Source organism: Pleurodeles waltl, chromosome 3_2 (assembly GCF_031143425.1).
Source record: "Pleurodeles waltl isolate 20211129_DDA chromosome 3_2, aPleWal1.hap1.20221129, whole genome shotgun sequence".
NCBI lineage: Eukaryota > Metazoa > Chordata > Amphibia > Caudata > Salamandridae > Pleurodeles > Pleurodeles waltl.
This window is the reverse complement of record NC_090441.1, coordinates 175,385,281-175,396,827: the sequence shown is the minus strand read 5'-3', so window position 1 is coordinate 175,396,827 and position 11,547 is coordinate 175,385,281. Positions and strand designations below refer to the sequence as shown.

The 11,547-nt window shown below is 43.9% G+C and overlaps 1 protein-coding gene across 1 annotated transcript in view; it reads right to left on the bottom strand.

Moving 5' to 3' along the window:
• The window catches only part of LOC138286650 (sterol 26-hydroxylase, mitochondrial-like), a 155,028-nt gene that overhangs the window by 93,459 nt on the left and 50,022 nt on the right, over positions 1-11,547 (bottom strand). The window lies entirely within an intron of this gene.

The following is an 11,547-nucleotide window of genomic DNA, read 5'->3' as shown; positions in this document are numbered from 1 at the left end:
GGTTTCTCACTGTTCCCTAGATGCTCTAATCATCACCAGCTACCTGATTCCACCTGCTCTTGGCTCCAGTAGAGAGTGGTTCAGCAGGAAGGTTACAGCTCCCTTTAAGAGAATCAAACAGCAATTGGAGAGGAATCAGCCTTAACCAAGCAGCAAAGACTTCTTGTGCTCCTTTCAGAAGGTTACAAATGCTCTTCAAATGCAACAATAACAAAAAACAAAAGATGTTTTGATCATCTGGTGAACAACATTTTAGGACCCCATGACTAACCTGTGGCTCATGTCCTCCACGTCGAGTAGTACTGCATTACTTACTAATTTTTAGAGTAATGTGGTAAATTGAATTTTCTATACATTGGACATTTTGTAGTGAGCATCATATTCCGAGAAGGGAGATTTCATTCATACGGCTAGGTGACTGCAAAAGAGGCGAACACCCCTACTTGGACATACCTGGAGATGAACTGTGATTGCACAGACACACAAAATCCATTTATGGGGTCATGTAAATTACAGACCACTTCCTGCTCATACAAACACAAACTGCACACCACACATGCATTGGGTGAAACATCCAACCCAACCAGCCATCCACACAAAGCCAACAACTCCACTCCTTTAGGGACTCTTGATTCTCTTATTCTGCGTCACCCTAGTTGGTGGGATTTCTTCAGTAGGAATACATGAGCACCTAACTCCAACATCCTCGGTGGAAGCAGGTGAAGAACACTTCCTCTTATTGCAATAAATGTGAGGTTATTTGCATGCATGTTCTGCAACTAATCTTTTCCTGCATCTGCAGAACAGCTTTGTAGACCATAAGGTGGATGTCCCTTTCGTCACAGATATATATGGTTTGAGTTGTCCTTCCCTGGCTGTGCCCTTGAAGTTACCCCTGCACACATGATTTACTTTCATGATCATACAAGTAAGCAGGGAGGTGAGTGGCTGAGAATCTGATCTTCGGGCTTGTGAGAAACCTGGGATGATTGCAGAAGCCCCCTAACTTTTTGCCCCCATTTTTCACCCTTTTCTGCTGTTTGCCTTACTCAGATCTGTTCAACCAGTCCCAGGGCCTGTGCACTGTGTAAAATGAGTATGCAAATTAGCCTAATTATAATTGGTTATGTCATCCTACCTATAAGTCCTTAGCATATGGTAGGACATGTAGGTTTAGGGGCCCCAGCATAGGCAGTCCTCTTCCTTCCCCCTCCCCCTGAGAAGTGCACTGCTGAAGTGCCCATGGTCATTTTAAAGGCAGGCCTACCTTACTTGCTGCTTTTAAATGAAAGTTACATGCAAATTTGACTTTGGAATTAAAAGTACTTCTAGAGTCTTAAACTACTTTTTTTTTTTTTTTTTATATAATATGTCACCTGTTAGGTGTTTACCCAGGGTTGGGTACAGTGTAACTATAAGCAGTGACCTACAAAAATATGTTTTATAATCCCTGGTGAGGAAAAATAGCCAAATTTGTTTTTCTCTTATTGTAGTGAATGGGCTCCTTAGGCTAAAATAGGGAGACTTTATTTTAATGATTAAAGTCTCTAAATGAGCTAGACCTGTCAAGTTTGGTATCAAACTTAATGTTATAATAAATAAAACTTGCCACTGCTGAATTTCCTATAACCTTCACCTAGAAAGAGTTTTAGAACTCTTCTTGAAAGTTGCCAGTTTCAGCTCTGTAGTGCCCTTCTCTGATTGGCCAGGCTGCCTTGATGAGGTGTGAAGTGGCCTGGGCTGAAGACCAAGAATGTGCCTGGGGGAGGAGATCTGCCTCAGCAGATTGTGAAATGGGTTGGGGGGGGGCGGGGGCAAATTGATCTTCAAAGGATGGAAGGACATTTGGAGCAGCTCAGGACATCCCCCATTTCCTGCAAACCCAGACAACCAGGTGCCCTCTTGATTAGATTAGGAGAGGGGTGTGTTAAGGATTTTTAGCCACACCAGTGGGTGGACACAGCCAGACCTAAGATTAAAAATTCAGTTTCTGCCATTTTTTATTTTTAGGGAATGTTGTTCCTGGGACTGATTTTTGCCACACTTCCCATGTAGTGGTCACCCAAGAGGTAGTGGCCTGCCTGTGACTGGACAGTTGCCCCTGCTTTTCCATCCAGGAGCAAGGGTACATTTGGCAGAGCTGCACCCACACCTCAGATACCTACAAGGAACATCAGAAGAAAGAGTGTGCTGCTGGACCCCTTATCTGCACCTGGACACTGCTCTCTGAAGGACTGCACCCGCTGCACACTTTGACATTACACTAATATGACTGTCTTCAACTGGTTCAAGAACGGACTTCCTGCTTGCTACATGCGAAAAATAGCTAACCAGAGTCCCCTGATTTAAAACCTGAAGCAGCTGACAAGTGGCTAGTGGTCATTTTTGGATCTGAACCAGGTGCATTCTGGGAGTCCTAACCCTCCAGGGGCAACTCTGAGCTTCTGTAACTTTTGGGTGGTGAGCTGTGGACTCCTAAAGGACCTTCAAAGACCTTATTGAAGACAATCCAGAAGTTTGGAGAACTTTTGGAAGAAAACTCCCTAAAGGGACCAACCCACCGTGGTAAGTCAAGCTGGCTTACCTCAACTGTGACCCTGCCTGACGTTCAGGCTCATCCCACTGAAAAGCTCTGGAGCCCCAGACTTCCAGGATTTAATCGGGGGCTCCTGGAAAGGTGATCCGATGACCTTGCATTGAAAGTGGCTTGCTGTGGAGGGTCGACCCCCGTCAGAAGCAGAAAGCTCCAAAAAAAGTGACAAAATCTGAACGTAAAAAGTTGACCAGGACTTCCTGCGCAGTGTATCCAAGGAGGGCTCCAAGGACGTCTGATCAGGATTTAGAGTTAGCTTTTGTCCAGACGAAGATTTCCATCCTGAAAAATCATCCAAGTCCGAAGGTAGAATTCTTCACCGAGGTCTCCTGCGACGAGTATCCGAAGAGGGCTCCACAGAGGTTGGATCAGATGGGAGACTTCGTCCCGCTGAAGAAAATCTTCAAGAAAAAGACTAAGTCCAAAGGTAATCTTTTGACCGAGGCATCAAGCTTGCTGTAGCCGAACAGGGCTCCATCACGGTCAGCCTCAAACTTTGACTTTGCCCCGGTCTACTGTGACTAGATGGGCGCTTTTAGGTTCAATGCGCTAGAAAACATTAATTCTATAAAAATTCATATCTCCAGTTCTCCTTATCTGATTTGAATAGGTTTGTTGTAATGTTAAAGATAAAAATATAACCTATTGTCATTGTGTTTTGTGTTTTACTTATTTACTGCTTTGTGATTTTTAAATGCTTTACACACTTCTCCTAAATTAAGCCTTGTCGCTCGTTGCCAAGCTACCAAGGTTTTGAGCGGGGTATTAATTTGAGACCTGACTGGACTTAGTCGGGGTTAGTGGCCTATTGCTAAGTGTAGGTACTTACCTGCCCTTCCCAATAATCCACTTTCCAACTGCCCTCAATTAAAATGATGCAAACTCCTTTTGCTTGAGGTTGAATGGGTTCTTCTCAACATTAATCTGTCGCCCATGTTATCATGCGCTGGCCACTTCTGGAAACTGTGTTCCTATCTGAGCCAAACTTATCACCTGTATTGATTGCTGTCTTCCAGTTTACTAGATCTAGGTTTTAACCTATGGCTACAAGCAACTGCAAGGAAGATGCTAAATGTCTGCTTGCATTCTATGTTTTTGGTCTGTCACAGCATAATAATGTCTGTCATCAAGTAGGGCACACTTTGCACTTAATATTCACTCACAAACTTTGATAATACTAATCTAAATGGTATTGACAGAGTACATTGGTCACTCCATTATACATAGCATACTACCACTTGCAAACGCCCACGATCATGTGACTAAATATTCTACCAATCTTTTGTATTTGCTTGTGGCAACTAGTTCTACTGTGACTATAGAGGTTCATAAGGCAGACATAAGCTTGGGCCTCTCGACTGACACCCGCTTTTAATTGTATCACTCCTGTGAACATGGTGACCCTCAACAGACCTAACCCTGAAGTCCTTGGTGTACTTCAGAGCTAAAGGAAGGGAACCGTGTATTTCAGGTCTTGGAACATCATTGGTGCCCCAGAAACTATCCGAAGCTTCATCTAGAATCTTCATAAGACCCACTTAAAATCCTATAAAAACATCTCAAATCCTCTACAGCGTATATTTTCTTTCGCAGATCCCTACAACACCATACAAAGCTAAAGAGATTTCCTGTAAAGTTTAGTTTTTTTTTTTTAAGACCCCTTTGGTTGCCTCCACATGTGTTGGGGCTTCTCAGGAGTATTTATCATCTCCCTAATTTTCATAATGAAATTGTCATTGTTCTTAATACTTTCCAAGATAGTTATTTGTACTTATATTGTCAGTGAGGCAACTGCCCTTAGTTTGCTTCTGGATATAATTTTTACTGAATTTAAATCTGCATCGGCATCGACAATTCCTTCGGAAGCTCATACTATCGAGCCAGGGGGTCACTTCATGACCTAATAGAGATAATTAAACTTTTAGATCAGACAGTTACTCCTAGCTAAGTGAGCTACTAATCCTTTATCTTTCCCCTCAGCAAGAGTTACTCCCACCTGGAAGGAAATATTGATTGCCTCGGCTAAACAACATAAAGCAGATCTGTCAGTGGCAGCTAACTTTAGCCTATCGCCCTTTTCCAGCCATAATCACAATGTGGCAATAACCATCTCTCTGAGTTTGTCAAGAAAGACCAAGGGTTGGGCCCAGCTCAGATGGGTTTCCACCTTCTCATGGCACCAGTGGTGGTACTCATGTCCATCCTTGATGACGTAACATCTATATTGGACAGGACAAAGCCTCTCCAAACAACCAACCAAACGACTCAAACTCTGCAACACAATCAGCTGTCTGCCATCCCCTCAACCTCGGGCAAGCCTTCCAATATTTTTTGCACAATTCTCCCTCATCCATAGGCTCATAATCACCTAAACATCTTCCCAATAGCACATTTGCACAGTAGGCGATGTCAAACCATATAAAGCTCCAAGCATATCAAGATGAGTTTCAATTAAATCTTCCATTTGAGAAGCTCATATATATTTTTTATGCCTATTAACTGCAGTATTTGCTTGGTCAGTGTGAAATCAAAATGAGTTCCTCGATCTGAATGTGTTCTGATAGGCCGCCCATAAAGAGCAAAGGACCAGGTGTTCTAAGGTGCTGCAATCCGTAGACCAGTTGCAAACTAGTTAGCGACTGCTAACATGCAATTTGGCTATGTACCAAAGGTCACCCTAAGTCAAAACGAACACGGTTCGATTAAATAAATTACTGATGTGAAATAGGGATTCCTTGTTTGTATCGACAAATAAAAGAATCACAGTGAATTAAAGATTTGCAATCTGTGAATAGTAGTAAAATAGACACTTTGCATGCACAATTTACCACGAAGTGGGTGAGAATCAGGTTCAAACTATAAAACGGGCCAAGAATGCAACAGTATCTTCTGCACCGGTTTGTTTACATGCTGTGGTGGATGCAGACACTGGCTAAACAGTAATGGAGGAGACAAACTTATTTTCAGGATAAGGGTTACAATGTTTCACAGGACAGACAAGGTGATTTGTAACAAATATACTCAGCAGTCAGGTAATATTGGCACTCACTGTTGAGCTGGAGCCTGAGCTAGGGAGAGGTACTCTCAGAAGACAGACCATAACAACACAGGCCCAAGTACTCTGCTCACTCCACTTCCCACACTCCGATAGCTACCAGAATGCCATAGCTGCAGCTGATGGGGTGTCGCAGGGTTTTTCCCCATCATTTCCTTGATAGCATGGTGTTACGAATTAACTGTAAACCTTCAATTTGCAGGCATGTATCGCAAATGAAAACATAACATGTGCTAGTCCTGTCATGCATCCAATTAAATTAATACAATAAAAAAACAAAGACACATCATCAGTGTTTTCCTTTTCCTCCAGCTACACTGTCTCTGATGCTGCCCTACCGGTCACGCCTGGCCTATCACCAAAGCTCCTACTGTACTGCCCAATGCCCACTTACATGTTCCTCTACAGAATGTCTGCTAATACTGGAAGCATCTTTGCTCTCTGTTGCTGGCCCTTGCTTCCCACTCCCAATCTGGTGGTCATCATTTCTTCAAGAGCAGAGCAAACCTGAATCATTGCCACTTATAGTGCCCCATCTCTACTTGTACATTTATTGTACACCTGGTCAGTGTTGCAGCGGCATGTGCAAGGCGGTAGACAGACCAGTCAAATGCATCTAAGCATAAAAGGTACTGATGTTGCCTCCACCTTTGCAGAATTGATTGCTCCTGTACCACAGAGAAAAATATGTTCATTGCCTATGGTATGACCTCTAAATTGTTACCCAGCTATCTCTTCCCCTCATCTGTTATGCGAAACCCTACCTGGTATCCATCCACAATCTCTTTCTCAATGCCCCTTAATTCCCTGCTAATGCTTTTCAATATTTTATACTATAGGCACTGGAGGTTATCATGGAGGACACCAAGGCTCAGAAATGGACCATCACCAGGAACTGCTGTAGTTACACATCACCTGAGTAGTGCATGGCGCCAGGGAAACGTTTTCTCCTAAACTGTCTTGCTCTGACTGCTGGCTGATCCTGTCTTGATACTGCTGCATGTTCTTCCTGCTGAATAGTTTGTGAGCAAAGAACAGCTCTTGGTCTAGGTGACTTTCTTGATGGCAGGGGGTGGAAGATTCACCAAGCCATTACTATATGAATCGGTCTTATGACGTCCCTGAAATTCTGTTGATGTGTTGGTATGTCTACTGGAACTCAGCACTGCAATTTTTTGTTATAATAAACGTGGTGGTTTAGCGTACGTTTTTGAACAAAGTGATTTCCAATGTAAAGGCAAAATGTGAATTCACCAATATTGGTGATACTGTAGAAGCTCCAAGCAGTTTATGTGGAGGCTCACTTCCACTTACCTCCGGTGGAGATGCTGCCAACCTGGCTTCCCAACACCACAGATTGGCGTCTGATTATATAATGACATCTTTTCAGGAGCAGAAACAGGCTCTGTCATTCCAGGCAGCCACATGGTCCAGCTACCACTGTAACTATGACTTGATCTCTGGAGTTAGACTCACTGTCTCTTAATATGAGAGTCTTCTCTGAACATAATGGATCTTTAGATGTTGGGGGCTCTGTAGTGTGACAGGGTGGGGAAGATTGCTTAAATTGATGGTGTAGTGAATCCTAGTTTTTTTTAATGCGATACAGAAGTTAGCTTAGCCTTTGGCTTGCAGACTCATGCCCCCGTCACCTAGTGACTTTTACCCTTGCTCTGTTTTAGCACATTTAATTAAATCTTTTAAGATGTCTGCCTTGTTTTTAATTAGGCCCGTGTTTTAGTTTTGCATTTTCAGTGCCACCGTGCTAAGGCGTCAATATCAAGCGACAAAGATAAACAAACTGTAGGTGTTCACATTAGGTACTTTCCCTCTTCACATTTTTGAGCGAATTGTTTATATAAATCACCGTCCCAAGCATATCTTGTTATCTATTGTTTGGGCACAGAGTTATGCCAGGGGTCCAAGCAGATCTGTATAAATACTCCTCACTTAAAGAGATAGTCAGAGGGATTCTGACCAGATGCCATCGCTGCTATTGATGCTGCACGTCGCCTTGATGCTGACCCAGTCTTCGTGTCCCTACGGAGTCTGAGCTAGAGACCTCATTCCAAGGTAACAAGGGTTGGGAAACTCTTCTCATGGACATGGCATTGGCAGATTAGGTTTAACATGCATAGCTCTCTTTTAGGTTAGAGATTAGGGGGCATATTTATACTCCGTTTGCGCCGAATTTGCGTCGTTTTTTTCGACGCAAATTCGATGCAAAACTAACTCCATATTTATACTTTGGCGTTAGACGCGTCTAGCGCCAAAGTTCATGGAGTTAGCGTCATTTTTGGGCGTGAACACCTTCCTTGCGTTAATGATATGCAAGGTAGGCGTTCCCGTCTAAAAAATCGACTCCGAGGCATGTGCGTGGGATTTATACTCCCGGGCAAAAATCACGCCCGGGAGTGGGCGGGTCTAAAAAACCCGCTTTAGCGCCGGATTTTAACGCCTGGGTCAGGGCAGGTGTTAAGGGACCTGTGGGCTCAGAATGAGCCCAGAGGTGCCCCCCCATGCCTCCAGGGACACCCCCTGCCACCCTTGCCCACCCCAGGAGGACACCCAAGGATGGATGGACCCACTCCAGGGACATTAAGGTAAGTTCAGGTAAGTATTTTTTTTTATTTTTTTTTGTGGCATAGGGGGGCCTGATTTGTGCCCCCCTACATGCCACTATGCCCAATGACCATGCCCAGGGGACAGAAGTCCCCTGGGCATGGCCATTGGGCAAGGGGGCATGACTCCTGTCTTTGCTAAGACAGGAGTCATTTCAATGGGGGTTGGGAGTGAAAAAAAAATGGCGCAAATCGGGTTGAGGCGATTTTTTTGCCTCAGCCTGACTTGCACCATTTGTGGACGCCCATACGCCATTTTCCCCCTACGCCGGCGCTGCCTGGTGTACGTGTTTTTTTTTAACGCACACCAGACAGCGCCGGCGGCTAACGCCGGCTAACGTCATTCAATAAATACGGCGCCCGCATGGCGCTTCAGAATGGCGTTAGCCGGCGCTAATTTTTTTGACGCAAAACTGCGTTGGTGCAGTTTTGCGTCAAAAAGTATAAATATGGGCCCAGGTACATGGCATTGGGGTATTAGGACATATTTTTCACTTTATGTCATTTCATGTTATTGCAAGATGGTGGGGGTCTTTGTATTAATGACTCTTGCTTCACAATCCTGTTTCTTGTATTATTCATTATCCTAATCATTGCAGCCCGTGCAATTTATCACAGATTGCAGTTTTGCTAAATAAAACTTACTGAAACCTTACTGCATCTTCTTCATTGCCTGTGTTTGATTGAGACATGTTGTTAATGTGAGAAAGGGGTAATCTCCATTTAACCACAATACTCCCTTAGATGTTGCACTCTTGAGTCCATGCATAAAGGCTGCCACAAATGACCTTTTTACAGTTTGGGTTTTTGGTGAGGTGCTGCTTGTGAGCCGGGAGCGACAGTTACGATTTGTTGTAGGATTGGCATAGTCGCCTACAAACAAGTACTGTCATCCTTAAACCAGCAGTCTTGCCTAGAGCAAGAGTCCAACTACGACAGGGTGCCACCAACGATGGTGTTTAGGCACTAATTTACCGATACCCTGATTATCACTGTCTCACATACTACAGGTACCCTAAGTACCGTTATATGGAGACGTCCACCTAATTAGGCTGTAGGTTGTTCGAGCTCGAACTCATAAAAGGACTTTGCTCCCCATTTGGTGTTCCATCTCTTTTACCCATTGCACAACATGGCTATTGTCATGGAGATTCCCGAGAATGCTAGACAAGCACTAACTGTACATCTAGTAGCGCATGGCTTAAGAGAAGAGAGCGGGGATGTTACATTCATAGTGGAAGCTAGTGAAGCTTACCAAACAGAAACATTTTATTCCTGGGTTTGTATAGAATTGCAAACGTACCAATACGGTACGAAGCATACCAGTATCATGAAATTCCACTCAAGGCGCCCTACCACATGTAATACAACCCATGAGATTAGGTCCCTTAGGTAATGAAGGACCAACGTGGCCTATGTTTGCCACATACACACCTCACCCAGGTATACAAAATATGCAAGCAGCAGATGTGCGAAACGTATAAATTGAGCTAGTAACACTTTATAGACGGCTTGTTCGGTTTGTAATGCGAACTTTGAACACTTCGAATACAACACCAGCGCGTCGAGCACCTGCTGGATATCAACTGGCTACTGGGATTAATCCACAAACAGTACATACTATCATGGCTAAGGTACCCACAGAACGAGAGAAAATACCATTCTGGATAGCCCAGAAAACAAATCAGCTGGAAGCTGTGTTTTCCCATACGGGACCACAGGAGAAAAATAGAATTCTCACAATGTGCTTGCCCTTTGGAATCGTTCCCTCGATGGATGACTGCGCCACATGGGGTACAGTCTTCGCTGCAATTTATACTCCACACATGGTACCCCGACACTTGCCAATTTACTGGAAGTGTTACAACAAATTCAGAATGAGCATGGGGCTGCTCCAGCCCTAGATTTGGGGATGAAATTAATGCGTAACTTCGACGCAGTCTCCTCAATAATACTCAGTATTATCAAAGGGGAAGCGGTAGCACTGGCTATACACCAGCGTCTCCAAGAGATTCCACATTTGGACCAGGAGAAAGAGCTACTGAAACTTATTTCCAATACCTATACCAGTATAGGACAGGATAGTTTGGGAGCCAAGCAGAAGAAGCTTGAATTACAGAGTACCACCCCTACGGAAGGTATTAAACAAGCACAGGAGGGTTCTAAGAAGCGCTGGGATAAAGACAAACAATTTAAAGATAGACAAAATCAGAGAACTGATTCTCCGCCCCCAGAGAACTCCAACAGGAGATACACTCTCAGAAATAGAGAAAATATAAAAGCTCCTGAAAGATATACTGATTTACGTCCCTCTTGTTCCTTTCAGGACGCACCGGATAGATGTAGCGAGAGAGGGGGCGGTCCTGAATAAGTTAAACAGAAGAAAGACTCACCACAGTCTTCAGACAAAAAAGAAGATAAGTCCCCACAACAAAAGCCAGTTTAAAAAGAAAAAGGGGGCAGCATTGTTAATTAAAAATGCCAGTACACTTGAGAACATTGCTGAAGAACAAGACGTGGGCAGTGACACTGTTAGAAAGCGCAGCAGAGATCACGATATGTCGCCAGAGTCTGAAAGATCATCTGGATGTGATTTCATTGCAGTTGAGACTGCGGACAGGCGCGTTCTCCCACCCAACAGGGTTTATGATTTAAATATCCAAATTGAGGGAGACATGGAGCGCACCATTGGTGTGATATTTTGAGATGAACTTAGTTGTGACATTCTGCTGCCCGAAAGGGACTGGCCACCCAAGCACGTCCATAAGATCCCACATGGGGAAGATGTCACTTTGCCTTCTTTCTCTGATCTTGTCCCAGAAGCGGTAAAAGAAGTCTACGCTGTTAAATGGGCTTTAGCGCAGGCACCTGCATTGTACCGAAATCATGTAGGTTGGGACAAGGACTCTCCATGTCATGTAATACCTATCAAGTCTACACCCCAACCTCAGCCACAATATCCTGTTAAAAATGAAGCAAAAGCTCCAGTGAGCGAGATCCTCACTCAGCTCGAGTACCAGGGAGTATGTGGGCCTTGTGCCTGCAATTAATAACCCGTTATTCCCAGTTGCAAAACCCGACCATTCTTATAGAATAATCTTAGATTACAGACACTTTAACAGTCATACACGTACATACGCTATACAAAATTCACATAGCACAGCACTAATTAATAACATAGTGCATAAAAAATACAAAACAACGGTGGACATTTCCAACTGGTTTTTCTGCCAAAATGTAGCACATGAAAGTCGGGAGCTGAGTGCATTCTCATTTGG